This window comes from Artemia franciscana, chromosome 2 (genome assembly GCF_032884065.1).
Source record: "Artemia franciscana chromosome 2, ASM3288406v1, whole genome shotgun sequence".
NCBI lineage: Eukaryota > Metazoa > Arthropoda > Branchiopoda > Anostraca > Artemiidae > Artemia > Artemia franciscana.
Window position 1 is genome coordinate 43,353,505 of NC_088864.1, and position 19,653 is coordinate 43,373,157.

At 34.8% G+C, this 19,653-nt stretch overlaps 1 protein-coding gene across 6 annotated transcripts in view; it reads left to right on the plus strand.

Annotated features, from left to right (window-relative positions):
- The window catches only part of LOC136042154 (dual specificity protein phosphatase 16-like), a 105,543-nt gene that overhangs the window by 65,281 nt on the left and 20,609 nt on the right, over positions 1 to 19,653 (plus strand). The window lies entirely within an intron of this gene.

Consider the following 19,653-nt stretch of genomic DNA (forward strand, 5'->3'; position numbering starts at 1 on the left):
AAGAGAAAGAACTGCTTCCTTTATTAATTCTACTTTTCTTTCCTAACAATATGCTGTTTGTTGGAAGAGTGCTTTCAATTTCCAATCGAATGAACCCCCCGCATTTTACTACCACCTATTTTCTTAAAATGTGGGTACGAGAAAAACATGGACGACACATCGCTTAATAAATATTACTTAATAAAGCGGAAAAGATTTTTATCTTATAATTTGTTTCTTTTTTTTTCCGAGAGATATATCATACGCAGAAAAAAAAATCCTTCGGCTTTTTCTTAGTTTGAATACTAAAGAAGAGCCAAGCGGAATCAGACAGCTGAGTAACTCAAGTATGATATCCTGCCCCGAAGAAAGAATTTTTCAGGAGATTGGCGGGTTACATCATCTTATCGAAAGATGCTTGTCATATTGTATTTTCATATTGTAAATGAAGATGTAGCTTTTGTCTAAATTTGCATTTTATTTCGTATACTATATTTTGTTTTTTACAAAAAGTACGTACAATAATGTGTAATTATCATTCAGCCCTCCACTAACGGCAATGAAAAAAGGACAGTCACTGTGCGTCCCATCTGAAAAAGTGATTTATCTTGTTGCTCAATATGAAGGTCCAATCATCCTAAAAGGGGGTTGGGCTATGAAGATTTTAATAGTACAATTTTCATTCCAATTCAACATCATTCCTTGGGGATGTCAGCAAGGCCTTATCCAATGGGTCATCAAAAATATGATTTTACGTATTTTATTATGTTTTATGAGTCAGGCAGACATTTCAGAGGGGGGGGAGTCAACCCCCTTACCCCTCCCCTAACACGGCCTTAGGTGTCAGGCTATTTTTCAAAATTCCCACAAATTTGTTTTCCTAACCGAGTTTAATCTTTAAAGTTAATCAAAATAATAGTTTCCATTTCTGGTTCCACTTCAAATGGTGATTTTAACTTGATAGTTAAATACAAATGCGTTTTTAAATTCTTGGTTACTATGGGCAAAGGTTGGTTCTTTGCTAGGTTGTCCCTAAGGGCGCAGCCTTGATTACAAAAAAATAGCGGGGGAGATGGGCTAGACAAACGTAGTTTTCTTCCAGTGTTTCAAGAGCGTATACTGGAAAGTGATGAGCTGATTTTCGCAAAGGAAAGGTAACTTCTTGGCAAACCAATTTAACTGTCTAAAGATTTGTCATCAAGTAGCATTTCAAAACCGCTATACCTGCTGAGTTCTTCTTAACATCATACTTTGGCATCTGCCTGGTCATTGGCATCTGCCTGGTCTATGCTTTGTTTTGTATGTGACTCTCTCAACCACGTACAGCATAGACAGGAAAGCGTAAAATAACCGATCCATCCGAAAATTTTTTGCAATTTTGACTGTGGCTCGTTCTCGAAGGATTCGGGCTCTGCCATCCATTCTAATACTAATAGAGATAATATATGAACCGACAAAAACGCAGCAATTCCCCCAGCTATACTCTTAATTCGTGGCTTTTTAGCTTGAAATAATTTGGCTAGTACAGTAGTACAACCTTCTGTGTAAGCATTTTTGGCATTCGCGTTTTGGATACAAAGGTCTGTGCTATTCATATTCATTGCGATACAGCACGATAGTGGGACCTTAATCCCCTTCATTATTAGTGGGAATCGTTTAGGATCAGCTTTATGAAAATAATTCCATCGTTGCTCTGATGACACAGCATCAAAATACGCATTATAAATTGTGAAATCCTCTGTTTTGCCCTCTAGCCCTGACAATCCACAACAATGTAAGTGCTGGTGGACATAATTCAATGTATCCATCGTATTGTTATTAAGGGGATAGTGGCTGCTTATTAAAGAAGTGAACACGGGCTCAGTGTAAAAATTCAGCTTTTCTTCAGTCAAAGTCAATACAGATATTGACACAGCTAGAGGAAGACAGGAAAAAACAATTACCGTCATGATAATCAATCTCCTTTCTGTTCTTAGGCAAAACAATCCCACAAGACTGACCAAGCAGAGGATAGAAGCTAATACAAGAAAAGGGACTGCAATTACTTTGGGAGTTTCAAAGGCATACACAGATTTAGGGTCAAAAACCAGAACGACACAAAATAATGAAGCAGCCAATGAGGCAACAAAGTAAATTAGTGACGTAATCCATGATAGGATTTTGAAAATATTTTTCACTATTGAAATTTCGTCCTGCTCTTCCTCCTCATCATCAGTAATAGTATCGTCGTTGCCGTCTTCTTCTTCGTCATAAGGCATTTCTAAAGCTCTAAATTACCTTGCTAGCAATCTAAGTGGTATTAAATGTGTAATCATTTGAAACTGGAAGTAAGAATAACCTGCAAACATAGTTTTTTTTTTTAACTTAGCCTCTTGATAAATTTAACTCATAGCTGACTTACTTTTGCTCTTTACAAAGATTCGAATCAATTTTTGTCCCAAGTTTGGTCAACTGTTCTAACCACACACATTTCTACAAATCTCGGTCCAAAATAGAAATTAATCCAGAACTACAAAAATAGAACGTTTCGAGTGGATGGAATTGCTTAAATCAGTTAGATATAGAAAATTAAAGTCCCCTTTAGATTACCAATATCAATCATTCTGAAAAATTTCCTTTTTCAAAGGGGGAGGGATGTTCAAAGAAAAAGGCTTTGGCCAAAAAAGGTCCGTATGTGATCTGATTATTATAATACTGTGCGTCTTTTTAAAAGACATTAATCCAGTAATGGAATTAATTGGATTGTTTTTGGAAATCTGAAAATACCCTAGAAAAATAGTTAGTGATTAATGGTGGGATACTTTGATACTAGAAATCAGAATGAGCTGTGATGTGACGCCGGGGTGAGTGTATTTTTCCTAATAATGGGGTGGGAGAGAGCTGATGATACAATTAGAACGATCTCCGTCATTAGCACATCGACTAGAGAGCGGTATTCGCTCTTAATCAAACATGGTTAGAAGTAAAAGCTAGTGTTCGGTGTTTTAGGGTACCGGGACAGGGGGAAGGGCTCTAAATTCTTGTCATTTGGAAATATACCTGAAGACATTGCTAGATATCAGCCATGCATGACGGAAACAAGAGCTAGTGTCTAGTTACGCCTTTTATGGACCAGGATTCGAGCTCTTGACAGAGAAAAAGGAACGGGGGTTCCAGAAATTTTGTTATCAAAACATCTTGCTGTTAAGAGAAATGAGGGGAGCCCTAATCATTTGATCACTTGCTAGAAGAGGTCATCATGCCTCTACCAAACTTTGTGGAAATTAGGATACAATGTCCTAGTTCTGCCTTTTGTTGATATTTGCTGAAGCGGGTTGGTTGCTGAGAAGGCTCCTAGATCCTTGTCATCAGAATTTTTTGCAGAAAGTAGTGTGAGGTCCCAAACGAAGTTGGTGATGAATAATGGCTAGCATCCTGGTTGACTTTTCGTAATTGGGCGTAATCCAACGTGTGTGGAGCGGATGGGAACCTAAGTTAGTTTCAGAAACTATTTAGAAAAGTTGCTCGTGGCACGTCTCTCCATCCATAAACCAACTAAAATTTTGGAAAGTCCATAACATTAGATCATCAAAACCGTCACATAAGCGATCAGAACAGAAAGTTTGTGGGATTTAGGCAATCAATGCTTTGAGGATAAGTTCCAGATTTGCTGTTTAAGTGGTATACCGAATAGCTTGTAAAGTTCATAGTCGTTCCAATGATATTTCCCGAGAATAGTGTTTCTCGAACTGGGCTTAACGAAAACCTAGGATTCTGCAGAAGGTCCCTAGAGGCTCCTCAAGAAAGACTAGCCTTTGATGAGAACTAAGAGGATGCCATGTGAACTCTGAACCCCACTTAACTACTTTAATCAAGTGCATAGAGAGCAATGTGGCTTCGATATGATTTTCCCTGACGTTTTGTGTAGAATGTGTGGCCATAGAAACTTTGGCTTGGGGTTGTTCGATTTGGAATTAAAAACTACGGGTCTCTTTTAAAAGTTAATAGTAATTGAAGGGTAAATAAAATGCAACTTTGACAAAATATGAACTGTTGGGTTTTTTCATGTATTCTTATCTGTATGACCCTATGGCATCACTAAATTCCTGGTCTAAAAAATGTGGTTCGTTTTTCAATATTCGGACCTATGTCAGCAAAAAAGGTATCATGGGTGGAGTAATAGCTGCAGCCTAGTAAACAAAGAACTCTAGGCGATTGCAGCTGAAAACTAAAAAACGCGCCTAAAAAATCTGTCAAAATGGATAGAGTCGATATTTGAACCTGACCCGAGAATGGTCACTATTATCTCGATTAATGTTAATATTAAATGTTGTTAAAAAAAAAAATACATGAATTTTTAAAAAGTATTACCAAAAAAGCTAATCTTAGAGGTGGGATTGCCTCGGCCTTGAAAATTGGATAAATGACGTGATCATAAGTCCGACGTCAGCGAGCGAAGAAAAATTGACTTTACATATATTAATTTACGCTTACATTGAAGAAATCTTAAATAACAGTTGAAGCCAAATGATTTGTGCTGGTAATAACTGTAATACCTAATAAATTTACGTTAATTATTAAATATTAATTAAATATTAATTATTAAAAATATTATATAAAATAAATATAAAATATTAATTATTTATTGTGTATAAATGTTTAATTATAAGTATAATAATAATATAATAATTAATGAATACACTAATATATTGACGCATTATGGTACTAAGGAAATCTGTTATTCTAGGATTTCTGTAATCTCGTGAGTTGATACGACACAGTAAGTGTCTTGATCACAGAATAATATCCAGAATGCTGTAAGCAGCTTTTATTTTCCTTGTTCGATATTTCTTTTTCCCCCAAAAGCTTTATTTGAGGTATTTAAAGTCAAGAGTAACCTGGCAACCGAGTAGCAAAGGTAAATTAGTAAAATCGGTTCATATTGATTTCAAGTGTGCCAGATGTCGAATTCGAATCTTCATGTTAATGCTGGGTTCCAAACCCCGGCTCGTTCACTACACTGTCCACTAAGTATAACGTTTGCCCAATGCCCAGGGAAATCATTAGGATCTTAACTGCTACCTAAATACTATCAACCAGAAGGTTCTGATTCAAAGATTTATCTTCCACCGAGGTCATAATTTGGCTAGACTTGCTTACGTAGGTCTTCCCACGCCTTGACGCGCATAAGGCAGTAATATTTATCTTGCAAACATAACTGTTCCGGACCAGTTACTAAGGCTCCTCCAGGCATATTCATTGCACCAGCTTTCTATTCTAGGAGGTGGCCTAGTGTGGTCTTCTACCACTTTGTCACTGCCGAGAAAGGGGGTTGTCAGCTTTAGATCAGCAGACAGCTTTTCATCCTTCATCAGAGCTTCTAGTATCTCCAGAGCCTTTTGTGGCTTTCCTTAGTTATCAAGATTTGTTTTGCTCTTGCTCTATTTTTGTACTCTATACTCTCTGACTAGTGAACTACAGCTCTTTTTCTCAAGCACTTATTTTCAACCGCAAAATGTCATTTTCTGTGAAGTCGCTACTTTTAAAGCCCAGGTTGACGAGCTTTTCTGGAAAGCTTGTAATTGAATTGTACGGTTTCTTGGCAACATTTCTCAGTATCTCAATATCACACATATAACAATTTTAAAGAGGGATAAAGATAACTTAAAAAGTTATAAATAAAAAAAAAAGTTTTTTTATATGAAAGTAAGGAGCGACATTAAAACTTAAAACGAATAGAAATTACTCCGTATATGAAAGGGCCTTTTCCTCTTCAACGCCCCGCTCTTTACGCTAAAGTTTGACTCTTTCTCTTAACTCTACCTCTTAAAACAGTAAAAAACTTTAGCGTAAAGAGCGGGGCGTTGAAGAGGAAAAGCCCCTTTCATATACGGAGTAATTTCCGGTCGTTTTCAGTTTTAATGTTGCTCCTTACTTTCATTTAAAAAAAACTAGTTTTTTTTATTTGATTTCTGGACGTTTTTTAATTAATGCATGTTTTCATCTTGGCTCTCCGAACATAAATAATTAAAACGAAATTTGCACGTTAATTTTCTTTTTGGCTAAATGGCTTTCTCATAGTTTTAATTAAAAGATTTTGAGAAAAAAGGAGCGAGGGAGGAAGCCTAGTTGCCCTCCAATTTTTTGATTACTTAAAAAGATAACTAGAACTTTTAATTTCTTACGAGCATTTTCATTAGTAAAAAATATACGTAATTTACGGATTAACTTACATAACGAACTTCTATATTCGTATGTTTTTATTGCGTATGTGAGGGGGTTCACCCTCGTCGATACCTCGCTCTTTACACTAAAGCTTAAATTTTGTCCCAATTCCATAAGAATGACCCTTGAATCACAAAGGCCGTAGAATAAATAGTTGAAATTACTAAAAATACTTTAGCGTAAAGAGCGAGGTATTACGAGGAGGTAAACCCCTCATATGTGAAATAATTTCTGCTCGTTTTAAGTTTTAATGCTGCTCCTCACTTTCAGTAGAAAAAAAAACTTTTCATATTTATTTTTTCATTGTTTTTTCAAATAATGCTAGAAAATCCTGCGCCCCCTTTATTGCAAGTCTCTTCGCCCATGAGAAGTTTTTCCATGGAAGATACTCCCATGTAGCCCCCCACCTCAACTCCCCCCCGAACCAAAAAAATCCCCCTGAAAACGTCCGTACACTTCCCAGTAACCATTACTATATGTAAACACAGGTCAAAGTTTGTAACTTGCAACCCCTCGCACGGGGACTGCGGGGGAGTGAGTCGTCCCCAAAGACATCGTTATTAAGTTTTTCGACTATGGTGAATAAAATGGCGATCTCAGAATTTTGATCCGGTGACTTTGGAAAAAAATGAGCGTGGGAGGGGGTCTAGGTGCCCTCCGATTTTTTGGGTCACTTGAAAAGGGCACTAGAACTTTTAATTTCCGTTACAACGAGCCCTCTCGTGACATCACGTTCACCCCTGGGGAAAAAAACAAACAAATAAACACGATTCCGTGATTTGTCTTCTGACAAAAAATGCGAAATTCCACATTTTTGTAGATAGGAGCCTGAAATTTTTAGAATAAGGTTCTCTGTTACGCTGAATCTGATGGTGTGATTTTCGTTAAGATTCTATAGCTTTTAGGGGTATTTTTTAGGGGGTGTTTTCCCCTATTTTCTAAAATGAGGCAAATTTTCTCAGGCTAGTATATATACAACAGCTAGTATATATATATATATATATATATATATATATATATATATATATATATATATATATATATATATATATATCTATATATATAAAAATAAGTTGTCTGTCTGTGGATGGATGGATGGATGGATGGATGGATGGATCAGGTGACGTCACCTGAAAAAACTGGATCAGGTGACGTCAAAACTGAAAAAACTAAAAAAAGGCAAAAACTACAAAAAAAACTAAAAACTAATAAAAAAAATAAAAAAGCTAAAAAACTAAAAAAACTATAAAGGTAAAAACCAATAAAAAACTAAAAAAAAACTGAAAAAACTAAAAAAAGGCAAAAACTACAAAAAAAACTAAAAACTAATAAAAAAAGTAAAAAAGCTAAAAAACTAAAAAAACTAAAAAAACTAAAAAAGGTAAAAAACTAAAAAAAATAAAAAATAAAAAAAAACTAAAAAAAAGGAAAAAACTGAAAAATAAGCTAAAATAAAGGTAAAAACCAATAAAAAACTAAAAAAAAAAAGGAAAAAACTAATAAATGACGACACTCAAAGAGAAAGCGACCAGGACAAAAGGAATGTTCGATTAGCAATCAACAAAGCACCGGGACACAGGGAGTATAAATGACGACCAGGACATAAGTAAAAAAAAAAAACTATCTATATATATAAAAATAAGTTGTCTGTGGATCTGTGGATCGTGGATCAGGTGACGTCACCTGAAAAAACTGGATCAGGTGACGTCAAAACTGAAAAAACTAAAAAAAGGCAAAAACTACAAAAAAAACTAAAAACTAATAAAAAAAATAAAAAAGCTAAAAAACTAAAAAAACTAAAAAAAGGCAAAAAAAACTAAAAACTAATAAAAAAGCTAAAAAACTAAAAAAACTAAAAAAAAGGCAAAAACTACAAAAAAACTAAAAACTAATAAAAAAAATAAAAAAGCTAAAAAACTAAAAAAACTAAAAAAAGGTAAAAAACTAAAAAAACTAAAAACTAAAAAAAACTAAAAAAGGTAAAAACTAAAAGAGCTAAAAAAGAAAAAAATAAATGACGACACTCAAAGAGAAAGCGACCAGGACAAAAGGAATGTTCGATTAAAATGACGACCGGGACACAGGGAATATAAATGACGACCGGGACACAGGGACACAACTACAACGGGGACACCGGGGGAAACAGGGGGATATAAATGACGACCGGGACAAAAAAACTAAAAAGAAAAAAAAACTAAAAACTAATAAAAAAACTAAAAAATCTAAAAATCTAAATAAGCTAAAAAAGAAAAAAAAGGAAAAAAATAAAGGAGAAAAACAAAACTAAAAAACGAATGTATATACAGACCGGGACACCGGGATACAAATGACGACCGGGACCCGGGACACAGGGAATATAAATGACGACCGGGACACAGGGACACAACTACAACGGGGACACCGGGGGAAACAGGGGGATGTAAATGACGACCGGGACACCGGGACAGGGAATGGTCGATTAGCAATCACCATCAACAAAGCTCAAGGGCAATCATTAGAATCATGAGGTATAGATCTGAATACAGATTGTTTTCCCATGGACCATTATATGTTGCATGTTCAAGAGTCGGTAAACCTGACAATCTATTTATATGCAAAGACAATGGGACAGCAAAGAATGTTGTATATTCGCAAGTTTTACGTAGTTAAAACCATATATATATATCTATCTATATTCACAGGTGGGACATAGGGACACAACTACAATGGCGCGTAACTATTATGGCGCGTAACGACTTACGCGCGCGGGGGGGCTTGGGGGGGGCGCGAAGCGCCCCCACCAACTAGGTGTTGGGGTGGCGCGAAGCGCCACCCCAACAGCTAGTCTATATATATAAAAATAAGTTGTCTGTGGATGGATGGATGGATGGATGGATGGATGGATGGATCAGGTGACGTCACCTGAAAAAACTGGATCAGGTGACGTCAAAACTGAAAAAACTAAAAAAAGGCAAAAACTACAAAAAAAACTAAAAACTAATAAAAAAAATAAAAAAGCTAAAAAACTAAAAAAACTATAAAGGTAAAAACCAATAAAAAACTAAAAAAAAACTGAAAAAACTAAAAAAAGGCAAAAACTACAAAAAAAAACTAAAAACTAATAAAAAAAGTAAAAAAGCTAAAAAACTAAAAAAACTAAAAAAACTAAAAAAGGTAAAAAACTAAAAAAAATAAAAAATAAAAAAAAACTAAAAAAAAGGAAAAAACTGAAAAATAAGCTAAAATAAAGGTAAAAACCAATAAAAAACTAAAAAAAAAAAGGAAAAAACTAATAAATGACGACACTCAAAGAGAAAGCGACCAGGACAAAAGGAATGTTCGATTAGCAATCAACAAAGCACCGGGACACAGGGAGTATAAATGACGACCAGGACATAAGTAAAAAAAAAAAACTATCTATATATATAAAAATAAGTTGTCTGTGGATCTGTGGATCGTGGATCAGGTGACGTCACCTGAAAAAACTGGATCAGGTGACGTCAAAACTGAAAAAACTAAAAAAAGGCAAAAACTACAAAAAAAACTAAAAACTAATAAAAAAAATAAAAAAGCTAAAAAACTAAAAAAACTAAAAAAAGGCAAAAAAAACTAAAAACTAATAAAAAAGCTAAAAAACTAAAAAAACTAAAAAAAAGGCAAAAACTACAAAAAAACTAAAAACTAATAAAAAAAATAAAAAAGCTAAAAAACTAAAAAAACTAAAAAAAGGTAAAAAACTAAAAAAACTAAAAACTAAAAAAAACTAAAAAAGGTAAAAACTAAAAGAGCTAAAAAAGAAAAAAATAAATGACGACACTCAAAGAGAAAGCGACCAGGACAAAAGGAATGTTCGATTAAAATGACGACCGGGACACAGGGAATATAAATGACGACCGGGACACAGGGACACAACTACAACGGGGACACCGGGGGAAACAGGGGGATATAAATGACGACCGGGACAAAAAAACTAAAAAGAAAAAAAAACTAAAAACTAATAAAAAAACTAAAAAATCTAAAAATCTAAATAAGCTAAAAAAGAAAAAAAAAGGAAAAAAATAAAGGAGAAAAACAAAACTAAAAAACGAATGTATATACAGACCGGGACACCGGGATACAAATGACGACCGGGACCCGGGACACAGGGAATATAAATGACGACCGGGACACAGGGACACAACTACAACGGGGACACCGGGGGAAACAGGGGGATGTAAATGACGACCGGGACACCGGGACAGGGAATGGTCGATTAGCAATCACCATCAACAAAGCTCAAGGGCAATCATTAGAATCATGAGGTATAGATCTGAATACAGATTGTTTTCCCATGGACCATTATATGTTGCATGTTCAAGAGTCGGTAAACCTGACAATCTATTTATATGCAAAGACAATGGGACAGCAAAGAATGTTGTATATTCGCAAGTTTTACGTAGTTAAAACCATATATATATATCTATCTATATTCACAGGTGGGACATAGGGACACAACTACAATGGCGCGTAACTATTATGGCGCGTAACGACTTACGCGCGCGGGGGGGCTTGGGGGGGGCGCGAAGCGCCCCCACCAACTAGGTGTTGGGGTGGCGCGAAGCGCCACCCCAACAGCTAGTATATATATATATATATATATATATATATATATCTTCTATATATTTAAAAATTTATTTGTCTCTGTGTGTGTGTGTGTGTCAAGTGACGTCACTGTCCGCATATGACGTCTGTCTATATCTATCTTCTATCTATCTATCTATATATATAAAAATAAGTTGTCTGTGGATGTGTGGGTTTGTCTGTCGGGTGACGTCATGTTTGTGTGTTGACTGACGTCATGTTTTCGACAGACGAAATTACAGACCGGGACATCGGGACACAAATGACGACCGGCACATAGGGAATATAAATGACGACCGGGACACTCAAAGAGAAAGCGACCGGGACACAAGGAATGTTCGATTAGCAATCACCATCAACAAAGCACCGGGACACAAATGACGACCGGGACACAGGGAGTATAAATGACGACCAGGACACAAGTAAAAAAAAACTAAAAAAACTAAAAAAGACGACCGGGACACAGGGAGTATAAATGACGACCAGGACAAAAGTAAAAAAAAACTAAAAAAACTAAAAAAAGGTAAAAACTGCAAAAAAACTAAAAAGAAAAAAAACTAAAAACTAATAAAAAAAACTAAAAAAGCTAAAAAACTGAAAAAACTAAAAAAGAAAAAAAAGGAGAAAAAATGAAAAATAAAGGAGAAAAACAAAAAAAAATAAAAAAAACTAAAAAGAAAAAAAAGGGGGAAAATACAAAAATTTATTTCATCATATACCATTCCAAAAACGAATGTATATACAGACCGGGACACAGGGATACAAATGACGACCGGGACACAGGGAATATAAATGACGACCGGGACACAGGGCCACAACTACAACGGGGACGCCGGGGGGGGGCAGGGGGATATATAAATGACGACGGGGACACAGGGAATGTTCGATTAGCAATCACCATCAACAAAGCTCAAGGGCAATCATTAGAATCATGAGGTATAACTAAAAAAACTAAAAAAAGGTAAAAAACTAAAAACTAAAAAAAGACCAATTCAAAAACGAATGTATATACAGACCGGGACACCGGGACACAAGGAATATAAATGACGCCCAGGACACTCAAAGAGAAATCACAGACTGGGACACCGGGACACAAACGACGACCGGGACACAGGGAATATAAATGACGACCGGGACACAGGGACACAACTACAACGGGGACGCCGGGGGCACAGGGGGATAAATAAATGACGACAGCGACACAGGGAATGGTCGATTAGCAATCACCATCAACAAAGCTCAAGGGCAATCATTAGAATCATGAGGTATAGATCTGAATACGGATTGTTTTCCCATGGACCATTATATGTTGCATGTTCAAGAGTCGGTAAACCTGACAATCTATTTATATGCACAGACAATGGGACAGCAAAGAATGTTGTATATTCGCAAGTTTTACGTAGTTAAAAACATATATATATATATATATATATATATATATATATATATATATATATATATATATATATATATATATATATATATATATATATATATATATATATATATATATATCTATATATATAAAAATAAGTTGTCTGTCTGTCTGTGGATCTGTGGATCAGGTGACGTCATGTTTCTGTGTCGGCTGACGTCATGAAATTAGTTGTCAGGTGACGTCATGTTTCTGTGTCGGCTGACGTCATGAAATTAGTTGTCGTCATTTTTGCTTTGACGGTGACGTCATTCAAGTTATATAAGACATATGTTCACGTAGAAATCTATTAATGTTTAAGTTTACAATGACTGATGAAGATGCTCAAAGAGTCTATGCCAAAAAACTTGCTGCTGATAGTTCCTCGGCACGCTTTCTTTTCTGACTTTCTCTATCAGCAGCAAGTTTTTTGGCATAGACTCTTTGAGCATCTTCATCAGTCATTGTAAACTTAAACATTAATAGATTTCTATGTGAACATATGTCTTATATAACTTGAATGACGTCACCGTCAAAGCAAAAATGACGGCAACTAATTTCATGACTTAATTTCAGAACTTAATTTCTGTGTTGACTGACGTCATGAAATTAGTTGTCGTCATTTTTGTTATGACGATGCTTAGTATATTGTAAAACACATTAATTTGGTTAATAATATACCATTTAAAACACTCACTGTCTGCATATGACGCTTGAATTATTTCATCACATGAAATATATTCAAAAACGAATGTATTCAAGCCGAAGTAGCTCAGTTATATAACTACCTGTGTTGGCGCAGTAGGTTTGACCTTAGCGTGGTAATACGGGACCCAGAGATCGAACCATGCTGCAGGAATGCACTACAGGGCCGACGCAGGGACCTTAGTAGTCAAGAAGCGTCGTTAGCTAGTCCTATACAAATACAAATACAGTAGCTCAGTTGGTAAAGCGTTATGTTCCAGGTTCTAGGTCCGAGAGGTTTCAGGTTCGAACCTTGGCTTTAGCATTAATACACAAGAAGAAAAAAAAAACTAAAAAAGATAAAAACTACAAAAAAACTAAAAAGAAAATGCTAAAAAAACTAAAAACTAAAAAGCTAAAAAATTGGTTAAGCGATATGTTCCAGGTTCTAGGTCCGAGAGGTTCCAGGTTCGAACCTTGGCTTTAGCATTAATACAAAAGAAGAAAAAAACTAAAAAAGAAAAAGACTAAAAAAGCTAAAAAACTAAAAAAAGGTAAAAAACTAAAAACTAAAAAAGAAAAAAACTAAAAAAAGGGTAAAAACAGCAAAAAAACTAAAAAGAAAAAAAAACTAAAAACTAATAAAGAAACTAAAAACTGAAAAAGAAAAAAAATAAAAAAAGGAAAAAAAAAAATTATTTCATCATATACCAATTCAAAAACGAATGTATATACAGACCGGGACACCGGGACACAAATGACGACCGGGACACAGGGAATATAAATGACGACCGGGACACAGGGACACAACTACAACGGGGACGTCGGGGGGCATAGGGGGATATATAAATGACGACGGGGAAACAGTGAATGTTCGATTAGGAATCACCATCAACAAAGCTTAAGGCAATCATTAGAATCATGAGGTATAACTAAAAAAAAAAACTAAAAAAAGGTAAAAAACTAAAAAAACTACCAATTCAAAAACGAATGTATATACAGATCGGGACACCGGGACACAAATGACGACCGGGACACCGGGACACAGGGAATATAAATGACGACCGGGACACTCAAAGAGAAATTACAGACTGGGACACCGGGATACAAATGACGACCGGGACACAGGGACACAACTACAACGGGGACGCCGGGGGGTACAGGGGGGTATATAAATGACGACGGCGACACAGGGAATGTTCGATTCGCGCGGGGGGCTTGGGGATGCGCGAAGTGCCCCCACCAACTAGGTGTTGGGGTGGCGTGAAGCGCTTTGCGCCCCCATTACGCGCCATTGTAGTTGTGTCCCTGTGTCCAACCTGTGAATATATATATATATATATATATATATATATATATATATATATATATATATATATATATATATATATATATATATATATATATATATATATATATATATATATATATATATATATATATATATATATATATATATATATATATATATATATATATATATATATATATAATATATATAAATAAATACATTCGTTTTTGAATTGGTATATGATGAAATAATTCAGACGTCATCTTCGCCGAAAAATAAACAAATCAAGCCCGGTCACATTTGGGAGGACTGGAAAATGGCATCATTTCAAACGTTTCTGAGTGGTTCGATGCTGCCTGGTCGATATTGATTGTAGCCTAAGATCTAATTGCATCTAAATCATGGATATAATAGGTCATGATTATATTGACGAACAAATGGTCGTGCTTGCGACGATCCTTCAGATGTTATTGACTTGGTAACGCGTGTTCCTGTAAACGAACAAACCTCACAAAGGGAAAAAAACAAACTTTTTTGTCTTCTTTAGCGTTTTGCTCTCTTATTGAGCCTAATGGTGTATCGCCTGCTCCCTCGTTTCCATGTAATAAACTTGTAACACAGTATTGTCCTAAATTACAGATTAAACACTTTGTATTTGGTAGACATTTGGACTCTGAAGGCCATAAAAAGACATGACAAAAAAATCTTTATTTTCACATAGATGAGTCATCTCTGCCATATGCGCATTTATCCAAATTTGGTGCTATTTAGTCTTTTGATTGCAACACAATTGTAGATATCTTTGACTTGAATGAATTAAACATTGGTAGAATTTGAAACTGCAATAATTGCATTTGATGAGTTCAGAATTATTTAAGCTTTTCCAGTGTTAAATACATGCCTACTCTCTATCTGCCTCATTTATTTCCTTCTATTTCATTTGTAACCATTTAGCTTAAAAGTCAATCTGTTGCTCGGAACATAAAATTGTTTATATTTGGTGGTAGAAATATTCTATGGTCTTGCTCGAGCCTTCTAATCGTTACGATACGCACCGAAACTGACCAATGCCACACTTGTCGCATCATTTGCTTATTTCGGTTGCATAGAAATACTCATAAGTAGTCGATCAAGATGAAAAACGAATGAAACCTAACAGATTACTTTTAAGTGCTGCTTTTGGTAATTGTTTTAGTAAGAAAAGAGTAAAATTCAGAAAGAAAAAACTACAACAATTCTTCCTTTACTATACACTCCATTGTTAAAATTTTTGAATGTTGCCGCGTCCTGTTTGTTGGCTGCAACCGACATGCAATGCCCACGGGAGGAAAAATATCAACTTTTCGATGCTGCTGTGTGATGTAACGCACAGACAAAAATATTTGATCCAGATGTCCAACTGAGCAATTTTTCGATAGCCAATGAATTTGGTGCTTGTAATCCTGCCTAATTTGTTTTCTTCTCGGGAATGCTGCTTGTTAAAAGCAAGATTATTCAGGAAATTTCATCTTTACTAAAGATATGTAAGAAAATAAAAATAGCTTGTGAAATATGACAAGTTTTCTTCTGATTACTTATCAGTTTTCATCCTATGACTATTTAAGGCACTAGTGAACTTGAAAACATCGAGGTTCAAAATCAAAGTTATGGTAGCCTTCTGTCTCTCAATTCTCTAGAGACCAACGATTGTCAAAAACCCTTCAAATAGCACTTATTCACTGGCGGAAATATCATGTTAATTATACCAGCTTGTCAATTTGGTCTCTAGGGGTGTTATCGGCTATCGGAAAAGATTCTTTCTGGCCAAAAACTTGTAAAAATTTAAGTGGGACTGTTCGAAAACAGGAAAATATATCGAAAAATGGTTGCAATCGTCTTAAAGATTATTGTCTTCTGCTCATGATAGTACCAATTTTGTTCTAAAAGCAATATCCTTCATAGAGTACACTTGTGAAAAAGAGAGAGACATTTTCTAAGATTTCTAAGCAATTAGAGGAAATAGAGCAAAATACTAACTAACATTTTGTAGCATCTTCAAGAAGCTACGGCCTGATATTAAAAGTGGTATCTTCCGCCAATAAATACTTGAGTAATTTAAATATAAATTTTCGATTTTAATATGAGATTTTCGAGTTCCATCGGTCCACTTAATCACTGCATTAACAGATATTTTTATAAACACTAATTGATCGCTTGTATAAACGTGACAACACTCTTCCAACTGGGCCATCGTTGCCAATAGTTTCAAGGAACGTTAAACGACTTAATAGCCTACTCCTTTTTTCAGCATTGCTTGATGGGGCAGTTGGATTGATATCCGTATGTCCTAAGGTTAGATCTCGATTTTGAACTCCATGGGACGTATACGAAAATGGGCATGTTCTGTGGGACTATACCGAAGGAATTCTAGAATAAATTGAAATCCTGAATCTGAACTGTATTTTAATATTATTTAACACTTTCCTTTGTACCTTGAAACGTTGCTCTACAAAGAGTAATGAAATATATTCAGAAAAAAAGATTGACATTAAACTGAAAACACATTGGGGTGCACAAGACGATAATGTTGACGGGGTTATTTGGATTTTGCTGGCTTTGATTTACTTTTTCGCCAAGTGTGTCTATTGGGTACTCAGGCGACTCTCAGGGATTCCTTTTGTCTCTATCCTGTTATGCTAGTAATTCAATTATTCTGCTCAGTGGAATTCACTTCCTGTGAGTGCTAGGGAGGCTGAGCACGTCCCACAGTTTTAAAAAAAGATTAAAAGAGAAATTGCTGGGAATTTTTTTTTGCGGGGGGATTGGAGTGGACTATAGAGCTGGAGGGAAGAGTGGGTTGAAGGAGTTGGGGTGGAGGGAGCTATATTTGGAAGAGGGTTGTTACCCTCGGTTGTTTGAGAGAAGGTGATTGTCTTTTTTCTTTTTCATTATTATTTTAATTAGTGTCAGATGCTTCTAGGAGCATTTATGAAGTTTTTTTTATTATTATTTTTAATTTAGGATGCCTTTAGGAATGTTTATGTAGTTAGTTGCTACGCGTTAGCAAATTTTAAATTCTTCCCTGGCGTAGTGATTTATACCTGTAATAGTTTATATTTATTTATTATGTAAATAAAAGTAAAAAAAAGTATATGTTGGAGCCGCTATGCAAACCTCGTTTTCTTTTTTATGCCAATTTTCTCATGTTTTTACAGAAATACTTTAAAATGATTCTATTTGATGCCAAACGTGACAGACGAAATTAAAGTGAATTATTCAGTAGTGTTGGCTCTATCGCAAACAATGTCTTGCATTTTTTTTGTTCTTTTATATTGGCTTCTTTTGTTATTGAAACTGAACAATTCTGGTGTTTCTAAAATATTTTGGTACTTACCGAATGAAAACTGAACACAAGTAAACTGATTATGGTCATTATTTTGTCTTTTTTATTATTTGACAGTTTTTCCTATAAATGTCTTGACTCTGTTGGAAATGTTCATTTTCGTTTGATTTATGCTTGCATTTTTCTTGTCAGGAGTTTAAGTTTGTTTGTCAGTGTACTTTAGCTTTCTAATTAAACAAGGTTTGAAGATAAATTAAGATTGGGTAATTCGTATTGAAATTTTCGATATGCTCGCTTATTGAACTTACTAAAAATTGACGTGGCAATTGCTTTGTGAGGTTTATTTTCGCACATTTTTCAGCGTTTACGAATTTTTCAAATCGCGTAGAACAGTATTTGATTTTGGTATTACAAAATGTGTTCTATTGTCAAACTTTTGCAAAAAAAGACATAAAATCAACAGGAAAGTGGAGAAAATAGGGCTTTGGACTTTTGTTTTTACTATTTTTGAAATCAATTGTTAATCCAAACTGGGTTGTTCGTTTGTTTTTTGTTTTTTTTTCATCAAAGATAGGGCAAAAAGGCATACGCGCACACTTATTTATTTTTCTAAGAAGAAGAAAGGGTTTATTAATAAGCAATAAACATAACAAAACCTGAAGCAAAATTTATTTAGGCAAACAATCACCCCATTAGGCCAAGTCTAATCAACTTATGAAAGGAGACGACAATCAACCCGTTAAAAAAAATATATATAAAAAAAAACAAGAAACGACAAAAAAATCGAATAAGAACGATTTGGTACCTCCCATCATCAATTCCTCAAACTAAAAATCTAAAAATTTGATCAATTTAATAAATAAGTAAACCAGAGAATTGATTTCCCATCCTTTTCATAACCCCTAAAAGAATAGTCTTTCAGCTACCTTCGAACCTCACTTGGGTTTGATTTCTGTATAATATTCTGTGGCAAACTATTACAGGGACTTGGGCAAACATGACCCAAAGAAAACTTGATCGCGTAGTAACTATTCTAGGATTTCCAAACTGACTTGAACTCCTTGTATTATGCTCTTGAAAACGTGAAACCGGTAAAAAAAAAAAAGAAAGAAAAAAGACCTCTATTGACAGAATTGTCCGAGACATGATTAATCTTACAAATTTTATTGTACATATTAATGTTGTATGTTTCTTGATTTGACAATAACAGTAAATATTACACATGGCTAAAGGAGAGTCTTTAGCCAGATTTGCTCATAAAATATCTAGCCATGCTCCTTGAAATTGCCGAAGATCTTAAAGTTTAATCATTCTAATTATTAGTTCCCTATGCCAGAATAGTTTGTAGTTATAATGAGCCGTTCACATTTTCTGTCCTTAGATGGTATGAAATTGAATCAGATTTTTAAGTTCAGTTGCACATTTCAAATCCATTTAGGGAATTTGGTGACTTCACTAGCTAATCATAAGCTCGGGTATTTCTAAAGATCTGTTTTGGTCGTCGTATTTTTAAATGTTTTAATATCCGGATTTGGTGCACTTACGCCATGTTGTTGAATTATTCACTAATCGCTGATTCGAAATGTCGTAAGCTTGAAAAAAATTGACCAACTCAGTAAAAATTAAGTAGGAAAAAGGAGACACAGAAGTACCAAGGTCATCAAAATCGAAACAATCTTTGTCCTGTGGACCCATTTGCAATATGTTGATTCTCCATGGGCTACGCTTTCTAAAGGTGTGCGATTTTTTAAATTGGTATATTGGGAATTTACTTATCCATATTCGTCTTAAAACATTAGGAAAACCCAAAAATTATATTTTTGATAAAAAAGATGTTCTATTTTTAATTAAGTTTTTTTTTTTACTATCGCAGGTGCTAAGTTCAAAAAATAAAGAATGTGCGGAAAATCAGCGGAAAATGAGCAAAAAAATGATCATTGAGCTCTTGAAAGTGAAACTCCTGGTTGCTGCAGGAAAAGAAGAGAACAACCATTTATTGGCAGTAAACTGGGTGAAATTCCAGTGATTGTTGTATAAGTAAAATGATGTAGTACACATATAGCTTAATCCTAACGTTTTGTTAATTGGAAAGAAGTGTAGGCTATGCTTCATAAAATAGCTAAAACTGTAAAATAGGTATTAGTTTGTTTGTTATTGAAA